We start from the raw sequence: 19,367 nt of genomic DNA on the forward strand, positions 1-19,367 counted from the left end.
GAGCTATATAGGAAATGAAAAAAGATATTAAAAAAACACATGAGAAAAGAGAAACATTGAAAATCAAAAGTCAACATGGAAAAACTAAAAACTAAATGATACTTTTTTGAAAATCTTAATTTTAACACTCCTCCTTAAGATTTTTCTTCAAAACTCCTAATTGTTCCTTTAGCACTTCAAACTTTTCCTTTGGCAAATTTTTGGTTAAAATATCTGCAATTTATTTTCTAAATTTGTAATAATTGAGCTTCACTTCTTTATTTGCTTCAGCTTCCCTCAAAGCATGATACTTCACTTTTATGTACTTTGTTCAGCTATGAAGCACTAGATTCTTTGCCATTGAAATTACAGATTTATTGTCTACCCATATTATTGTAGCTTCACCTTGTTGCTCCTTAGATTGATTTTGATGATTACAAAGCAGTTGAAGGGGTACTAATGTTTCTCACTTGAAAAAGATTTTTTGCTCTTCAGGGGTAAAATTATAATTTTACCAAAACCCTGATTTGATAGTATCAAATGATAGAACAAAAGATTTGTGATCCACTGACAAAAATTTTATTGATTTTGGACTTGTATTTTGAAAGATATGCATGATTGAAAATCATGAGTCGACCCATGAGTCGACTCATGGCACATAAGATGACTGGCACGCTGAAATTCTTGGCTGGCACAGACTTGGCACACCCTGTGAGTCGACCCATGAGTCGACCCCCAAGGCATGAGTCGACCCATGAGTCGACCTCTGTGGGTTTTAAGCCAGTTTTACAGAACCTTGTATCCCGTTCGATTCTCTGATGTTTTTCCACAGAGGTCGACCCATGAGTCGACCCCCAAACATGAGTCGACTCATGAGTCGATCCCTGTGACGGAATTTTTCTGCAACGGCTAGTTTTTAACCCATTTTAAATATTTTTAATGCTCATTTAATGTGGTCTAACGGCTCTTTTTCAGTCTAGAATATTTTCCACTATTTTTTAAAGCTATAAAAAGGGATAAAAAGGTGGGAATCAAACAGAGCATTCAAGAAGAGAGATTTTGAAAAAAAAATTTTAAGCAAACTTTTCAGTCCTAAGCAAGAGCTCACTCAAAGCATTCAAGAAGCCTTTAATCCAAGCTCACCAACTCCTCAAGTGCACATTCAAGTCTCCAACCACCTTGAGGAAATCCAAAAGGATATTCTTCTCTTTGAGTAAAGTGTATTTAAAGTCATATTCGCTCATTAAAGGAGCTTTCTTTGTACTTATTTGTGCTATTGATTGTTATACTCGGTTTGAGTGATTGTTTTTATTTTGGAAGGGTTCCAAAATAAGAGAAGGTTGATCCGAACCTAGAATCGGAGTGTATTAGGTTGGCTTGTACCCCAGAAATAAGTGATCTAGCTTGGGATAGCTAGAGTCAGAGTTTTCAACGTTTGTATTCGGATTGAATACAAGATTAGTGGATTGAAATTCCCAAGTAGGAGCTTGGGGAGTGGATGTAGGTGCAAGGTTGGCACCGAACCACTATAAATCCTTTTGTTTGTGGTGTGTCTAATTGCTCTTCTTTAACTCTTCATTATTCTCTTGCATTCTTGCTTTTAGCCATTAGTCTTGAATTAATTTTTACTCTCCCTATTTATTTAACTTTGTCAAACATTTTTCATAAGTCATAAGTTAAGCTTAAAATTTTTAGAAACCCAATTCACCCCCCCCTCTTGGGTTGCATAGCTGGGCAACAAGTGGTATCAGAGCCTGGTGCTCTAGCCCTTCTTTGATCTATACAATCAAAGAGCCAAAGATCTATGGCAACTCAAGTCGGCACTTCTCTAGTCGAGGGGCAATCCACCAACCGACCTTCACTTTTCAATGGGTCAATTATACCTATTGGAAAGCTTGGATGAAAATATTCATTCAAGCACTCGACTATGATATGTGGAGTATCATAGTGAACGATCCTCACACACCCACTAAAATTATAGATGGTGAGGAATCAGCCAAACCCGAGAAAGAATGGGATGAGGTTGATAAGAAGATGGCCCAATTAAATGCTAAAGCAATGAATGTTCTTTATTGTGCTCTTGATGCTAACGAATTTAATCGCATTTCTACTTGCTCATCTGCTAAAGAAATATGAGATAGGATAGAAGTAACCCATGAGGGAACCAATCAAGTAAAGGAGTCTAAAATTAACATGCTTGTGCATAAATATGAATTGTTTAAAATGGAGCATGATGAGTCTATAACTAAAATGTTTACTTGCTTTACTGATATTATAAATGGTTTAAAGAGTCTTGGTAAGTCCTATACTAACAGTGAGCTTGTAAGAAAGATTCTCAGATCCTTACCAAGAACTTGGGAAGCCAAAGTGACCGTCATCCAAGAAGCCAAGGACTTGAACATTCTACCCTTGGAAGAGCTTCTTGGATCATTGATGACTCATGAGCTAAGCATGAAGCAACATCAAGAGGAAGAAGTCAAAAAGAAAAGAACAATTGTCCTCAAATTCACAGCTCCACCAGATGAAGAACTGATGACACTGAAGATGAAGAACAGGATGAAGAGATGGCACTCATTACCCAAAGATTCAAAAAATTTTTGAGAAAAAGAAAACAAGGGATGAGGAAGAGGCTATTCACAAAAGGAGAACAGAGCAAAGAAAAAGAGAAAGACTAATCCCTTATCTGCTACGAATGCAAGAAGCCGGGATACTTCAAATCCGAATGTCCACAACTGAAAAAGGGTCCCAAGAAGTACAAGAAGAAGGCCATGATGGCCACTTGGAGTGCGAGTGATGACTCAAGCTCCGAAGAGGAAAACTCAACTGAATAAGCCAACCTGTGCCTTATGGCACACGAAAATGAGGTAATTTCCGAAACTCCTAGTGACTTTACATTTAAAGAATTACATGAAGCTTTTTATGATTTAGTTGATGAATTAAAGAAACTAGGGATGAAGAACAAAGATCTAAAATTGAAAAATCAATCTTTATTGAAACAAAATGAAAACATTTCAATTGAAAAATCCACCCTGCTTCAAGAAAATCAAAGTTTAAAGAATGAAATTACCAAGCTAAAACCAATAGTAGAAAAATTCACCTTGAGTTAAAATAAACTTAATATGATTCTTGATAATCAAAAAGCCGTGTATGATAAGGCTGGACTTGGCTATAATCCCTTGAACAAACAAAAATATCTGAAAAATATTTATGTAAACTCTTTAAGTAACAAGTCTTCTAATATTACTTGCTTCAAATGTGGTAGAGTAGGATATAAGTCATACACTTGCTTCTCTAACAAGTCTGCAAACTCAACTATAAAGAAAATATGGGTTCCAAAAGGAACCATTATGACTAACCAAAAAGGACCTAAGAAAGCTTGGGTACCTAAAACAAAAACTTGACTTTTGCTTGCAGGTGTGTCTAGCATCCCAAGGAGGAAACAGAAAATGATATCTTGACAGTGGATGCTTGAGACACATGACTGATGATGAATCCCAATTCATCACTCTTGATGCTAAGAATGGAGGGATGGTCACCTTTGGAGACAATGGCAAAGGAAAGATCATCGGTATAGGTAACATTGGTATCACTCCCTCCAAATACATTAAAAATATTTTGTTAGTAGATGGTTTAAAGCATAATTTACTAAGTATTAGTCAATTTTGTGATAAAGGATATAAAGTTGTTTTTGAATTATCTGTTTGCATTGTAACTAGTCCTATTAATGATGGCATTAAATTTATTGGACATAGACATGGTAATGTTTATATGGTAGACTTAAATGATCTAGCCAAAATAAACATGCAATGCCTAGTATCCTTGAATGCTAAAATTAATGAGACTAGTTGGCTTTGGCATCGCAGACTTGCACACATTAGCATGCATTCTCTTTCAAAATTAATTAAGAAAGAATTAGTTCTTGGTTTGCCAAAATTAAATTTTGAAAAGGATAGAATTTGTGATGCATGCCAACTAGGTAAACAAACAAGAGTTTCATTTAAATCCAAAAATATTGTTTCAACCTCTAGACCTTTAGAGCTTTTGCATATGGACTTATTTGGACCTACTAGAATCACTAGTCTAGGAGAAAAATGATATGGTTTTGTAATTATAGATGATTACTCTCATTTTACTTGGATCTTCTTTTTAGCACACAAAGATGAAACTTTTCATGTTTTCACTAAATTTTATCGAAAAGTCACTAATGAGAAAGGATTTTCAATTCAAAATATTCGAAGTGATCATGGAACTGAATTTGAAAATCAAGACTTTGAAAACTTTTGTGATGAAAAGAAAATTGGCCATAACTTCTCTGCTCCTAGGACACCCCATCAAAATGGGGTAGTAGAAAGGAAAAACAGAACCTTAGAAGAAATGGCCCGTACCATGCTTTGTGAAAGCAACCTTCCAAGATATTTTTGGGCGGAAGCAATTAACACAGCATGTTACATTTTAAATCGTGCTTTGATTAGACAAATTTTAAAGAAAACCCCCTATGAGCTTTGGAAAGAAAGAAAACCTAATATTGCATATTTTTATGTTTTTAGTTACCGATGTTTTGTATTAAATAATGGTAAAGAAAGGCTTGAAAAATTTGATGCAAATCAGATGAAGCAATCTTTCTTGGTTACTCCTCCACTAGTAAAGCTTTTAGAGTTTTTAACAAAAGAACTTTAGTAGTAGAGGAGTCCACACATGTTGTCTTTGATGAATCTAACGATCTTCCTTCAAGGAAGAATGAAGGTGTTGATGATGCAGATCCTCTTATAGATGGAATGAAGGAGATCACTCTGAAAGATCCAACAATTCAAGATGACGAGGAACATGAAGACAAACAGGATGAGGGAGGTGAAGAACATCAAGAACAACCTCAAGGTACAAATGACCTACCCAAAGAATGGAGGTATGTTCACAATCACCCTAAGGAGCTAATTATTGGTGATCCTATGCATGGGGTAAAAACTCGTTCTTCACTTAAAGATGTATTTAATCATTGTGCTTTTGTCTCTCATCTTGAACCAAAAACTATTGAAGAAGCTGAAAATGATTATAATTGGATTAATGCAATGCAAGAGGAACTTAATCAATTTGAAAGAAATAATGTATGAACTTTAATATCAAGACCTAAAAATTATTCAATAATTGGCACAAAATGGGTCTTTAGGAATAAATTAGATGAACATGAAAATGTAATAAGAAATAAAGCAAGATTGATTGCTAAAGGTTATAATCAAGAAGAAGAAATTGATTTTGATGAGACCTTTGCACCTGTTGCTAGATTAGAGGCCATTAGACTTCTACTTGCATATGCTTGCTTTATAAAATTTAAATTATTTCAAATGGATGTCAAAAGTATATTTTGAATGGATATATTGCAGAAGAAGTCTATGTAGAACAACCCCAGATTTTGAAAATCATGCTTTTTCTAATCATGTTTTTAAATTAAATAAAGCTCTATATGGATTAAAACAAGCACCTAGGGCTTGGTATGATAGGCTAAGCAAATTTTTACTAAATAATAGTTTTTCAAGAGGTAATGTAGACACAACCCTCTTCATTAAAAGAAATCAAAATGATATGTTAATTATACAAATTTATGTTGATGACATTATTTTTGGGTCTACTAATGAATCTCTTTGTCAAGACTTTGCTAAGCTCATGCAGGGGAGTTCGAGATGAGCATGATGGGAGAACTTACATTCTTCCTCGAACTCCAAATCAAACAAATAAAGGAAGAAATTTCCATCACCCAAAGCAAGTACACCAAGGAATTACTCAAAAGATTTGGAATGGAGAACTTCAAAGCAATTGGCACACCCATGAGCCCCTCATGTAAGCTTGACAAGGATGAAGAAGGTAAATGTGTAGACTTAAAATACTATAGAGGTATGATTGACTCTCTATTATATTTAACTGCAAGTAGGCCTGATATCATGTTTAGTGTTTGTTTGTGTGCTAGATTTCAATCTAATCCTAAAGAGTCTCACCTGAATGCTGTTAAAAGAATCTTAGATATTTAAATGGTACCCAAACTCTAGGATTATGGTACTCTAAGGACTCACTAATTGATTTATTAGGATATTCAGATGCTGATTTTGCTGGACGTAGATTAGACAGAAAAAGCACTAGTGGAACTTGCCAATTTCTTGGAGTTAACCTAATCTCCTGGTTTAGCAAGAAATAAAATTCGGTAGCACTGTCTACGGCTGAGGCCGAATACATTGCAGTCGAAAGTTGTTGTACTCAAATCTTGTGGATTAAGCAACAACTCGAAGACTTTGGTATCAAACTTAATGAAACACCCATAAAATGTGATAACACTAGTACCATAAATCTTACTAAAAATCCAATTCAACATTCAAGGTCTAAACATATTGAAATAAGACATCATTTTATAAGAGAACATGTTCAAAACAAAGATATAATTCTTGACTATGTTTGCACTGAAAATCAATTAGCCGATATCTTTACAAAGGCCCTTAGTGAGGATAGATTCTGTGAAATTAGGAGAAATCTAGGAATTCTTGATCCTTTGCTAAATATCTCTCTAATTCTAAGGAATCATGTCAAAATTTCTTGAGCTCAATTTTCATCATCTCTCTTGGATCTAAATGCTTAAGATTATATCTCACAACTTTCATTGAGCAAAAATTTTTCTCCCAAAATTTGAATTTTTTGAATTTATTCATATTTTTCTAAAATTTGTGAATCATGAGTCGACCCCTAGGGTCGACCCAATGGCATACTTGAAATTTTGGCCATATCCACGGGTTCATTTCTTTTTAACAAAGCCGTTCATGAGCCGACCCCTCCTTCCTCGTCTTCCTCCCTCCAAAACTCGTCTCCTCATCTTGTTCTTCCAAACCAAGGATTTAGCCCAGATCATTCTCCCATCACCTCTCCACCTCAAATCACTCCTTGGGAAAGGAGCTTTTCGCATCTTTCTCCCTTGATTGAAGCGGTTGGAGGTGCCCTAGCTTCCACCGTTCTTCTCAAAATCAGATTTCTCTCTGTCAAAATCCCTTTCCATCTCTAATAACCCTCCTTCTCCTCACCCATTTGATCTTCCGAGTCTCCTTGCTTGCTCTTGTGGTGAGAATGGCCCCAAAAATGAAACTCCCTCAAAGAAGAAAATCAGTCCGTGAGCTGAAAGAAGGCGTCGCAGGAAAAGGCAAGCTTCTCAGACCTCCTCTGCTCCCATTCCGGCTTCAGCTCTGCACCAGGTCCTCTCAGTCTCCTCTTAGCCCTAGCAAAATTTCTCTCTCTGACAGAAAGGTAGAAACCGGCAAGAATGTGGACTTCAGATTCTTTGAAAAAGAAGGTTTCTCCTTTGGGTCAAAGATCAAAAATCAAGGTTGGAATTTTACTGTTCTCTCAAGGAAGTTACATATGTAGATTGGTTAGAGAGTTTTATCTGAATCTGCACTATGGCAATGGAACAGTGACTTCTACTGTTAAGGGAATTGATATCTGCTTAGATCCTATTTGTTGGTGCAAAATCCGCTTGCGCCGGAGGAGCTGGAGTCGGGGAAGCCGCGGTCGCCGTCGGGACCTGCAAGGGAAGTCTAAACCGGAGGTGGGGTTGCTCCGGCAAGACCCTCCGACGCTCAAGTCAGTTTTCTGCCTCAACAAGAATGGAGTGCTCGAACGGAGAATTTAGCAGAGTTTTGAGATAAGGAAAATGAGCTTAAAGAATAACGTATCTGGATCCCCCTTTTATAGGCGGAGGAGGCAAAGGATTGATAGCGACGTTTGTAACCGCCTGGTAGTGGGCCGCCCATGGTCAGGGGAATTGATTGTGAAAGATAGTGGGGTAGACCTGTGGCTATCGCCATAGCCTGCCACGTAGGGCCTGTTGCAGATAGTGGGGCGGCGTCCGTTGCCGCTAGTTGTCAGCGAGTAGTGGGATCGTGCAGCACCTACTGCAGGGAGCGGAGCAGAATCATGGCCGTTGACACAGCCTGTCAGAGAGTAGTGGGTCTGCCGTAGGGGGAGGTGGAGCCACGCGGAATCCGCTACAGGAAGTGGAACAGGATCATGGCTGTTATTGTTATCTGCCAAGGGCGCGGATCTGTTTGTTGATCAAGGCTCGGCAGTGGTCGGAGTTCGGCCTTTGCAGGAGTCCGGGAGGAGTCCCCCTTTCGGTTGAGGTCGTGGGTGGAGTCCGGCTCCAGTAGCTGATACTGAGGTCGGAGACTGAGGTCGGAGCTTGGCTCCCGTAGGAGTCCGGGTGGAACCCTCTCAGAGCCGAAGTTGCAGGCGGAACCTGGCTCCCGTAGGAGCCGCCCTGCTGCTGATGACGAAGCCCGGTTCCCGTAGGAGTCTGGGCGGAGCCGTTCTGCTGTCGATGGCAGAGCCCGGCTCCCGTAGGAGTCCGGGCGGAGCTGTTCTGCTGTTGATGGTGGAGCCCGGCTCCCGTAGGAGTCCGAGCGGAGCCGTTCTGCTGTCGATGGTGGAGCCCGGCTCCCGTAGGAGTCCGGGCGGAGCCGTTCTGCTGTCGATGGTGGAGCCCAGCTCCCGTAGGAGTCCGGGCGGAGCCGTTCTGCTGTCGATGGCGGAGCCCGGCTCCCGTAGGAGTCCGGGCGGAGCTATTCTGCTGTCGATGGCGGAGCCCGGATCCCGTAGGAGTCCGGGCGGAGCCGTTCTGCTGTCGATGGCGGAGCCCGGCTCCCGTAGGAGTCCGGGCGGAGCCGTTCTGCTGTCGAGGGCGGAGCCCGGCTCCCGTAGGAGTCCGGGCGGAGCCGTTCTGCTGTCGATGGCGGAGCCCGGCTCCCGTAGGAGTCCGGGCGGAGCTGTTCTGCTGTCGATGGTGGAGCCCGGCTCCCGTAGGAGTCCAGGCGGAGCCGTTCTGCTGTCGATGGTGGAGCCCGGCTCCCGTAGGAGTCCGGGCGGAGCCGTTCTGCTGTCGAGGCGGAGCCCGGCTCCCGTAGGAGTCCGGGCGGAGCTGTTCTGCTGTCGATGGTGGAGCCCGGCTCCCGTAGGAGTCCGGGCGGAGCCGTTCTGCTGAGGATTTCGGCTGCGGGTATTTTATACCCAACACCAGTCTCCCTACTTTCGAGTTTGAATTTCAAGCGAAGGAAGTACACACAGAGAGAGATGTGCGCAGCCGGAATTGTCCCTTCGAACCTTGCGCACTGCCGCCCCCATTTAAGCGCGCACGTCAGAGTCCGTTTTTCGATGAAGGTGACTTGAAAAGTCTTTTCGGAACCCCCGTTGAAACGCGATCCCAAGCGTCGCTTTGCGGGAATTTGTGAGCGGTCAATCCTCGATGGCGGTGAAGGGGATAAGCGCGCCACGCGGCACACACCAGTTGGCCCTGGAATACCCGCCGCCATAACCGCGCCAAGATCCATCGGCTATTTAAACCCCTCAGTCCCTTCGTGGTTTCATCCTGGCGCTGCTCTTTCATCTGAGAGTCCTGCTTCTCTCGCCCCAGTCCCTGTCTCCTTCCCTCCCACCATGTTCTCTACTCGGGGGGCAATTCTTGAGGGAATTTTTAGGGTTTGGAGGAAGGTGAGGAGGAGAATGGTGGCCGGTGAGAATTTCCGTCGTTCTAGAGGGAGCTCAAGGAAGAATTTCTTCAACAACAGGGGTTTAATAACGGGGGCTGTCGGTGAAGTTATTCTGCCTGCGAATCTTGGAGCAGCAAGGCGGGGTGATACCGGTCAAGAGGGCAGAATAGTCGTCATAAGCCATGACGGGATCCTTGACGCCGTCGGGGCCGAGAGACCAGAGGCGGTCGGCGTCGACGGTGGGGCAGTAGAACTTATTGCGGGGACGGTGGAAGTAACGCATGCCGACCTTGCCGGAGCGTCTCGGGTGGCGGCCATCGTGGTGCATTCGGAGATGAGGCATATCTCTGGTGTCCCAACCGCTCCTGAAGTGGCTACGGTTCTTCTTGAAACAGGTCTTCGCTACTGCCGCCGTTGTCCTCACCGCCTCCGGAGATCTATCCCACCCCTTTCCCGCTAAGGTTGGGACTTCGGAACAGAACGAGGCGAGATGGGGTGAGAGCTGTTACACGCACTGGAGAATGCGACTGAGAAGGATAGAGGTGGAGTTCGTAGCTCGGAGCGGCCCCCGGTTCGTCCTGCCCGAACCGTGCTCGCGATACTTGTGATGATGTGTATCTTCTTTTTTCCTGACCCATCGGGTCTTGTAACGTGTACTTCTGTTAAATGAAAAGGCAATTTCAGTACCTTGTTTGCATCTTGTGTTAAATAGTTGTCTGCTGAACTTCTTCATTTTCTTTTCCTTCTCTTTGCCTGTGTTACGTCGTTCCAGGGTCGTCGGCGACCTTTTCAGTTCATGTGGGGTCGTCATTCGCCGAGCTCCTTTTCGGCTTTTATGTCGTTCGGAGATACCCACTTGTCAGGTTTGCTTGGATTTTTCTCCGCCGAAGTCGAGGCTAAGTTCGGCTCCCTTGATAGTCCGAACGGAGAAGCCCTCCGGAAGTTGCAGTAGCTCGGTTCACGTAAGAGTCGGGGCAAAGTTTTTCTGCAATCAAAGTCATAAATAAAGCCTGGCTTCCATAGAAGTCCGGGTGGAGTTGTCCTGTAGCTGATGTTGGCGGTAGAGCCCGGCTCCCGTGGGAGTCCGGGTGAAGTCTTTTTGGCGGTGGAACCCGGCTCCCGTAGGAGTCCGGGCGAAGTCTTTTCCTTGCCGTGGGAGCCCGGCTCCCGTAGGAGTCCGGGTGAAGTCTTCCTTGTCGTAGGAACCCGGCTCCCGTAGGAGTCTGGACCTTCCACTTTGCTCATGTCAGGACGAGGTTCTCCTCCTGTTTCTGACAGGGCTGTGGGGGCACGTCAGGGCGTTGCAAGGCCTCTCCCCCCATCCGGTCTAAAAGAACCGGGCCTTCGACTTTGCTTAAGTTAGGGCGAGGTTCTCCTCCTGTCCCTAACAGGGTTGTGGGGGCACATTAGGACGTTGTAAGACCTCTCCCCCCATCCGGTCTAAAAGAACCGGGCCTTCGACTTTGCTCAAGTTAGGGCGAGATTCTCCTCCTGTCCCTAACAGGGCTGTGGGGGCACATATGGGCATTGCAAGGCCTCTCCCCCCATCCGGTCTAAAAGAACCGGACCTTCGACTTTGCTCAAGTTAGGGCGAGGTTCTCCTCCTGTCCCTAACAGGGCTGTGGGGGCACATATGGGCGTTGCAAGGCCTCTCCCCCCATCCGGTCTAAAAGAATCGGGCCTTCGACTTTTGTAAGGTTGCCCTCTCGTTTTTGATACCGTCTGCTTGAATTGTCCCAAGACAAATGGGCACGCATTTTTTGATTAGGATGAGATTAATGGTAGTACATCCGTAAGTTTTCTGAGCTCCAAGGTCGCGGGAGGTCGGCTCCTCCGAGCTCCTTAAGATAATAAGTTCTAGGCCGGACTACTTCTTTGACCTCATAGGGTCCCTCCCAGTTTGGGGCAAGCTTCCCCTGGCCCTGTGGTTGTGAGACAGCAGCTCGTCGGAGCACTAGATCCCCTGCTTTGAATGCCTTATTCTTGACTCGGGCGTTGTAATATCGGGCAACTTTCTGTCTGTAGGCTGCCATTCGAACCTGAGCGATCTCCCGCCTTTCTTCCAGTAGGTCGAGGTTGGCTCTGAGACTTTGCGCGTTGTGGGGTTCGTCGAATGCTACGACTCGTGCCGACGGGAGTTTAAGCTCGATCGGGATGACGGCTTCCGTACCAAAGGCTAAAGCAAAGGGAGTCTCTCCTGTAGGCAACCTCTGGGTGGTCCGATAAGCCCATAGCACATGATAAAGTTCGTCCGCCCAAGTTCTTTTTGCTTTTTCGAGCCTGATCTTAATCCCCTGCAAAAGGGTTCTGTTTGTTACCTCGGCTTCGCCGTTTGCCTGAGGGTGGGCCACTGATGTGAAGTTGTGGGAGATGTTTAGATCTTCACAGAATTCAGCAAATCTGGCTCCCGCGAATTGCCGTCCATTATCAGTGATGAGGGTTCTAGGCAAACCGAACCTGCTCACGATCGATTTCCAGACGAAATCCTGCACTTTCGCTTCTGTGATTTTGGCTAGTGGCTCGGCCTCGACCCATTTGGTGAAGTAGTCGATTGCTACAAGGAGAAATTTCCTTTGACCAGACGCCATGGGAAAGGGGCCAAGAATATCCATCCCCCATTGCGCAAAAGGCCATGGGGCACTCAAGGGTGTAAGCTCGGTAGCAGGTTGTCTCTGGACGTTGGCGTATCTCTGGCATCGATCACACTTTTTGACATATTCGATTGAATCATGGTGCATTGTTGGCCAGTAATACCCTTGGCAGAGTAGCTTGTGGGATAGAGACCTGGCACCCAAATGGCTTCCGCAAGCTCCCTCGTGTACCTCCCATAAAGCGTAGTTAGCTTCTGAGGGTTGGAGGTATCTCAAGAGAGGCAAGGAGTACGATCTTTTGTACAATTTGCCCTCATAAAGGATGTACCGGGAGGCTTGATTTCGGAGTTTCCGGGCTTCTTTCGCATCCTGGGGGAGAATCCCATCTCTAAGATAGGTTATTAACGGGTCGACCCAACTGGGCTCATGGTCGATCTCCATTACGAGTCGCGGTTCTTCCATACTCAGATGTTTTAAAATTTCAAAGAGGATGCCTTTTGGCAATTCGGCCGGAGCCAATGTCGCCAGTTTGCAGAGAAGATCGGCTCTGGTGTTCTCCGACCTTGGAATTTGCCTGATGTCGAAATTGCCAAAGGCAGGGGAGAACTCCTTCACCTTCTCGAGATACTTGGCCATACTGTCCTCCCGCGCTTCAAAGCTCCCGCTGACTTGCCCCACCACAAGTTGGGAATCGCTGTGCACCCGGAGTTGACCTATTCCAAGCTCCTTAGCGATCCTCAATCCTGCGATCAGAGCTTCGTATTCCGCTCCATTGTTTGTTGCGAAGAATTCGAAATGCAGAGCGTACTCCGCGACGACTCCCTCCGGGCTGGTCAAGATCAGGCCTGCACCCGCGCCTGCCATGTTGGAAGATCCGTCCACTTGGAGGATCCAAAAGCCATCGGAGGAACTGGCTTCTTCGTCGGGGGAGTTTGGTTGAGTCTTCAGGTCGTCAATTTTGCTTTGCTCTGGTTCGGCCTCCTCGGGTATGGTGCATTCTACTATGAAATCCGCCAATATTTGAGCTTTTATGGCCGGTCTAGGTTTGTAGTTGATGTCGAATTCTGTGAGCTCGATTGCCCATTTCGTCATTCTCCCGAAGATATCAGCTCGGTGCAAAACCGCCTTGATCGGTTGGTCGGTGAGTAACGTCACCGTGTGCCCTTGAAAGTAAGGCCGGAGTCTCCGAGCTGCAATCAACAAGGCGTAGGTCAGTTTTTCTAATTTAGTATACCTGGTCTCGGCGTCTCTCAACACGCGACTGATGTAGTAGACTGGTCGCTGGACTTTCATTTCCTCTTTAACCAGGACAGCTGCAAGGGCTGTGGGAGAGACTGCCAGGTACAAAAATAATTCCTCCTTGGGCTCGGGCTTCGCCAGCAGTGGGGGCGAGCTAAGGTAGCTTTTTAATTCTTCGAATGCCTGTTGGCATTCAGAGGTCCAACAGAAGTTCTTCGGCTGCTTGAGGGTTTGAAAGAAGGGCAGACATCGTTCGGCCGACCTCGCGACAAAGCGATTAAGAGCCGCAACTCTTCCCGTGAGGCATTGAACCTCCTTGATCGACCTTGGGGCAGTCATATTTTGGATGGCGCGAATTTTCTCCGGATTGGCCTCGATCCCACGCCCCGATACCATGAAGCCCAGGAACTTTCCTGAGGTTACCCCAAAGGCGCATTTGGTCGGGTTCAGCTTCATTCTATACTTTCGAAGAGCGCCAAAGGTTTCCTCGAGGTCGGTGACATGATTTTCGGAAGACCTGCTTTTCACGAGCATATCGTCCACATAAACCTCCATGTTTCGGCCGATCTGCTCCTTGAAGATTTTGTTCACCAGTCGTTGATAGGTGGCGCCCGCGTTCTTGAGGCCGAACGGCATAACCCTGTAGCAGTAAAGACCGCGATTAGTGATAAAAGCAGTCTTCTCTTCGTCTTCCGATGCCATTCTAATCTGGTTATAGCCGGAGAATGCGTCCATAAAAGTGAGAAGCTCATGGCCCGAGGTAGCGTCCACCAGTTGGTCGATCCTGGGGAGGGGGTAACTGTCCTTTGGGCAAGCCTTATTCAGCTTTTTGAAGTCGATACACATCCTCCACTTGCCGTTTGCTTTCTTGACCAAGACAACATTGGAGATCCACTCAGGATAATTGACCTCCTTGATGAATCCGGCCTTGAGAAGTTTATCCACTTCCTCGGCTATTGCCTTCTGCCTCTCCGGGGCATGACTCCGGATTTTTTCTTTTGTTGGCCGATGTTTAGGGTTGATCGCCAAATGATGTTCCATGACTTCTGTGTCAATCCCCGGCATATCCGTCGGGACCCATGCGAAAATGTCCGCATTCCTTCGGAGGAAATCCACGAGATGCGTCCGCACTTCCTCCTCCAGGTTTGAGCCGATTAACACCACATGCTCCGCATTCCCATTATTCAAAGGAATTGGTATTAGGTCCTCGATCGGACCGCCCCTCTCTTCAGTGAGGTCATCGCGCGCATCCAACCCGACGACTGGACAGAGGTCCGCTTGATCGCTTCTTTGCAGGGCAATATTGTAGCAGTGCCTGGCCAGCGCTTGGTCTCCCCAGACTTCTCCGATCCCCTTGTCGGTGGGGAACTTCAATTTCAAATGGTAGGTTGAAACAACGGCTCTGAGGGCATTGAGGCTGGGTCGGCCAAGAATTGCATTGTAGGCGGATGGCGCCTTCACCACCAGGAAATTCATCAGGGCTCTGGACTGCTTTGGATGCTGACCCACGGTCACAGTTAGAGCTATCATTCCTTCCGTCGGAACGGCGTCACCAGTAAACCCTATCAAGGGTGAGCAAATCGGCCTTAGATGACCGCCAAGAGTGGCCATTCTCGAAAAGGCACTGTAGAATAAGATGTCGGCCGAACTTCCGTTGTCGACGAGAATGCGACGGACGTCATAATTTGCTATGTTCAAGGAAACTACGACCGCATCGTTATGAGGGAATTGGACTCCCTGGGCGTCTTCTTCAGCGAAGGCAATGGGTTCTTCAACTTTTTGCCGCTTGAGGGGTGCAGCTGATGTGCTGATTGCCTCCTGCTGGGATTCCCCCGAGACAACATTGACAGAATCCGACGGGGACTGGTCGCCCGGCCACCCTTTGTCGGCGACCAGAGCCGGAGGTAGTTGTGCAGAAACCTCGCGAGAGGGCATCGGATGGGGAAAAGAGGATTGGATGCCAGAAAAGATGGCCGAAAGCGGGTCCGTTGAGCGCTCCTTCAAGAACAAGGGTGCTGCGAAGACACAGCCCCTTCCTCTAGCGCCAATCCTGTTGGTGCAAAAATCCGCTTGCGCTGGAGGAGCTGGAGTCGGAGAAGCCGCGGTCGCCGCCGGGACCTGCAAGGGAAGTCTAAACCGGAGGTGGGGTTGCTCCGGCAAGACCCTCCGACGCTCAAGTCAGTTTTCTGCCTCAACAAGAATGGAGTGCTCGAACGGAGAATTTAGCAGAGTTTTGAGATAAGAAAAATGAGCTTAAAGAATAACGTATCTGGATCCCCCTTTTATAGGCGGAGGAGGCAAAGGATTGATGGCGACGTTTGTAACCGCCTGGTAGTGGGCCGCCCATGGTCAGGGGAATTGATTGCGAAAGATAGTGGGGTAGACCTGTGGCTATCGCCATAGCCTGCCACGTAGGGCCTGTTGCAGATAGTGGGGCGGCGTCCGTTGCCGCTAGTTGTCAGCAAGTAGTGGGATCGTGCAGCACCTACCGCAGGGAGCGGAGCAGAATCGTGGCCGTTGACACAGCCTGTCAGAGAGTAGTGGGTCCGCCGCAGGGGGAGGTGGAGCCATGCGAAATCCGCTACAGGAAGTGGAACAGGATCATGGCTGTTATTGTTATCTGCCAAGGCGCGCGGATCTGTTTGTTGATCAAGGCTCGGCAGTGGTCGGAGTTCGGCCTTTGCAGGAGTCCGGGAGGAGTCCCCCTTTCGGTTGAGGTCGTGGGTGGAGTCCGGCTCCAGTAGCTGATACTGAGGTTGGAGACTGAGGTCGGAGCTTGGCTCCCGTAGGAGTCCGGGTGGAACCCTCTCGGAGCCGAAGTTGCAGGCGAAACCTGGCTCCCGTAGGAGCCGCCCTGCTGCTGATGACGAAGCCCGGTTCCCGTAGGAGTCCGGGCGGAGCCGTTCTGCTGTCGATGGCAGAGCCCGGCTCTCGTAGGAGTCCGGGCGGAGCTGTTCTGCTGTCGATGGTGGAGCCCAGCTCCCGTAGGAGTCTGGACGGAGCCGTTCTGCTGTCGATGGTGGAGCCCGGCTCCCGTAGGAGTCCGGGCGGAGCCGTTCTGCTGTCGATGGCGGAGCCCGGCTCCCGTAGGAGTCCGGGCGGAGCCGTTCTGCTGTCGATGGTGGAGCCCGGCTCCCGTAGGAGTCCGGGCGGAGCCGTTCTGCTGTCGATGGCGGAGCCCGGCTCCCGTAGGAGTCCGGGCGGAGCCGTTCTGCTGTCGATGGAGGAGCCCGACTCCCGTAGGAGTCTGGGCGGAGCCGTTCTGCTGTCGATGGCGGAGCCCGGCTCCCGTAGGAGTCCGGGCGGAGCCATTCTGCTGTCGATGGCGGAGCCCGGCTCCCGTAGGAGTCCGGGCGGAGCCGTTCTGCTGTCGATGGCGGAGCCCGGCTCCCGTAGGAGTCCGGGCGGAGCCGTTCTGCTGTCGATGGCGGAGCTCGGCTCCCGTAGGAGTCCGGGCGGAGCTGTTCTGCTGTCGATGGTGGAGCCCGGCTCCCGTAGGAGTCCGGGCGGAGCCGTTCTGCTGTCGATGGTGGAGCCCGGCTCCCGTAGGAGTCCGGGCGGAGCCGTTCTGCTGAGGATTTCGGCTGCGGGTATTTTATACCCAACACTATTATTTTGGGAGAGATTCTGCATCCAGTGAAGGAAGAAGGGATCAATGTAATTTTAGGAGGAACCTACTCGGGAAGTCTAAATAAATTAGAAGCCAAGATCTTGTCAATTGAAATGAGAATTCTACATCAATTAGTGACAAAGCTTTTCTTCTCGAGAAGTGGTAGATATGACCTCCTTTCTGGTCGAGACATATGTATAATATTTCATGTGATCACCCAAACCCCCTTAAACCTCCCTGCTTTAATGATTGAGGCCATGAGAGAAACACTGAATAGATCCAAGGCACATCTGCCTTTTGGTATGGCCCTCACACTAGTATTCAGGAGGTTTGGAGTCAGTTTTGAGGGGAGGCATCAGCTAGGCTCTCTCACTCAGATACCATCAACCAACACACTCTGCACCGCATGGGATTCACTAGGATTGATGGTGGTTGGATCAAGGGTACAGAAGAGAGAGCTGAAGAGAGAGCTGAGGACAGAGTTAAGGACAGAGCTGAGGAAGAAGGTCCCTCATCACCTCTCCATGACTTCAGGGCAGCATCTCCAGACATCCAGTTTGTTTCAGATCCAGAGGCTGGCCCTTCAGAGTCCACTAGGAGGCACACACCAGTTCAGCAGCCAGACAGCAGAGCACCTCCCTCAGAGTTCAGATTGGCTGATGATCAGATTGAGCAGATTTCTCAGCGTGTGGCTTTCTTGCTTTCTCGTCAATGGAGCACTTCTGCGTTTACACCAGGATCCACAGTATTAGATGCATCTGATCAGATCTTGATCCCCCATATCTCCACTGTATTTCAGATGATCTCAGATCAGTCAGTTCAGATTCAGCAGCTCGAGGATTATATTTTGAGACTGACTGGGAGAGTACTTGACTTGCAGGGGCAAGTATTAGCTCTGGCCCATCCACAGCCACAGGAGTGCACTATTGAGTCACAGACCTAACTGCGGAGGCTGGCAGACTCAGAGGTGTATTGGAGGGTGGATTTGATTTCTTGAGGAGAGAGATCATAGGCTCTAGTGAGCATGCTTCTACACAGTTCACTGCACTGCTTCAGTCTGTTTCGAGAGCTCTGAACGTTCTTGATTCCATCAGGCTCTCTCTTGCAGTCCAGTCTATGGCCTCTCAGCCTTCAGGATCATCTCGCCCACCTACTCGTGCCAGCACCTCCACTCGTGGCAGAGGCAGACTGGGTAAAGGACGAGTCCTTGATCGTGATCCATCATCTCCCCACCCCATCTCTGATACATCTGATTCTGATCCATCTAGTCATGAGCTCTACTAGATCCTTGTAGCTAGCCTTGTCTGTTGTTCTTTCTAGGATCTATCTTTTGGGCCATGTAATGATATTAACTGGTTGACTTTTTATATTATGGAATATGTATTGGAATAGCTATTGTTGGTGCAAAAATCCGCTTGCGTCGGAGAAGCTGGAGTCGGGGAAGCCGCGGTCGCCGCCGGGACCTGCAAGGGAAGTCTAAACCGGAGGTGGGGTTGCTCCGGCAAGACCCTCCGACGCTCAAGTCAGTTCTCTGCCTCAACAAGAATGGAGTGCTCGAACGGAAAATTTAGCAGAGTTTTAAGATAAAGAAAATGAGCTTAAAGAATAACGTATCTGGATCCCCCTTTTATAGGCAGAGGAGGCAAAGGATTGATGGCGATGTTTGTAACCGCCTGGTAGTGGGCCGCCATGGTCAGGGGGAATTGATTGCGAAAGATAGTGGGGTAGACCTGTGGCTATCGCCATAGCCTGCCACGTAGGGCCTGTTGCAGATAGTGGGGCGACGTCCGTTGCCGCTAGTTGTCAGCGAGTAGTGGGATCGTGCAGCACCTACCGCAGGGAGCGGAGCAGAATCGTGGCAGTTGACACAGCCTGTCAGAGAGTAGTGGGTCCACCGCAGGGGAGGTGGAGCCGTGCGGAATCCGCTACAGGAAGTGGAACAGGATCATAGCTGTTATTGTCATCTGCCAAGGGGCGCGGATCTGTTTGTTGATCAAGGCTCGGCAGTGGTCGGAGTTCGGCCTTTGCAGGGAGTCCGGGAGGAGTCCCCCTTTCGGTTGAGGTCGTGGGGTGGAGTCCGGCTCCAGTAGCTGATACTGAGGTCGGAGCTTGGCTCCCGTAGGAGTCTGGGTGGAACCCTCTCGGAGCCGAAGTTGCAGGCGGAACCTGGCTCCCGTAGGAGCCGCCCTGCTGCTGATGATGAAGCCCTGTTCCCGTAGGAGTCCGGGCGGAGCTGTTCTGCTGTCGATGGGGAGCCCGTCCCGTAGGAGTCCGGGCGGAGCTGTTCTGCTGTCGATGGTGGAGCCCGGCTCCCGTAGGAGTCCGGGCGAGCTGTTCTGCTGTCGATGGTGGAGTCCGGCTCCCGTAGGAGTTCCGGGCGAGCCGTTCTGCTGTCGATGGCGGAGCTCGGCTCCCGTAGAAGTCGGGCGGAGCTGT

This window comes from Elaeis guineensis, chromosome 1, assembly GCF_000442705.2.
Source record: "Elaeis guineensis isolate ETL-2024a chromosome 1, EG11, whole genome shotgun sequence".
Lineage (NCBI taxonomy): Eukaryota > Viridiplantae > Streptophyta > Magnoliopsida > Arecales > Arecaceae > Elaeis > Elaeis guineensis.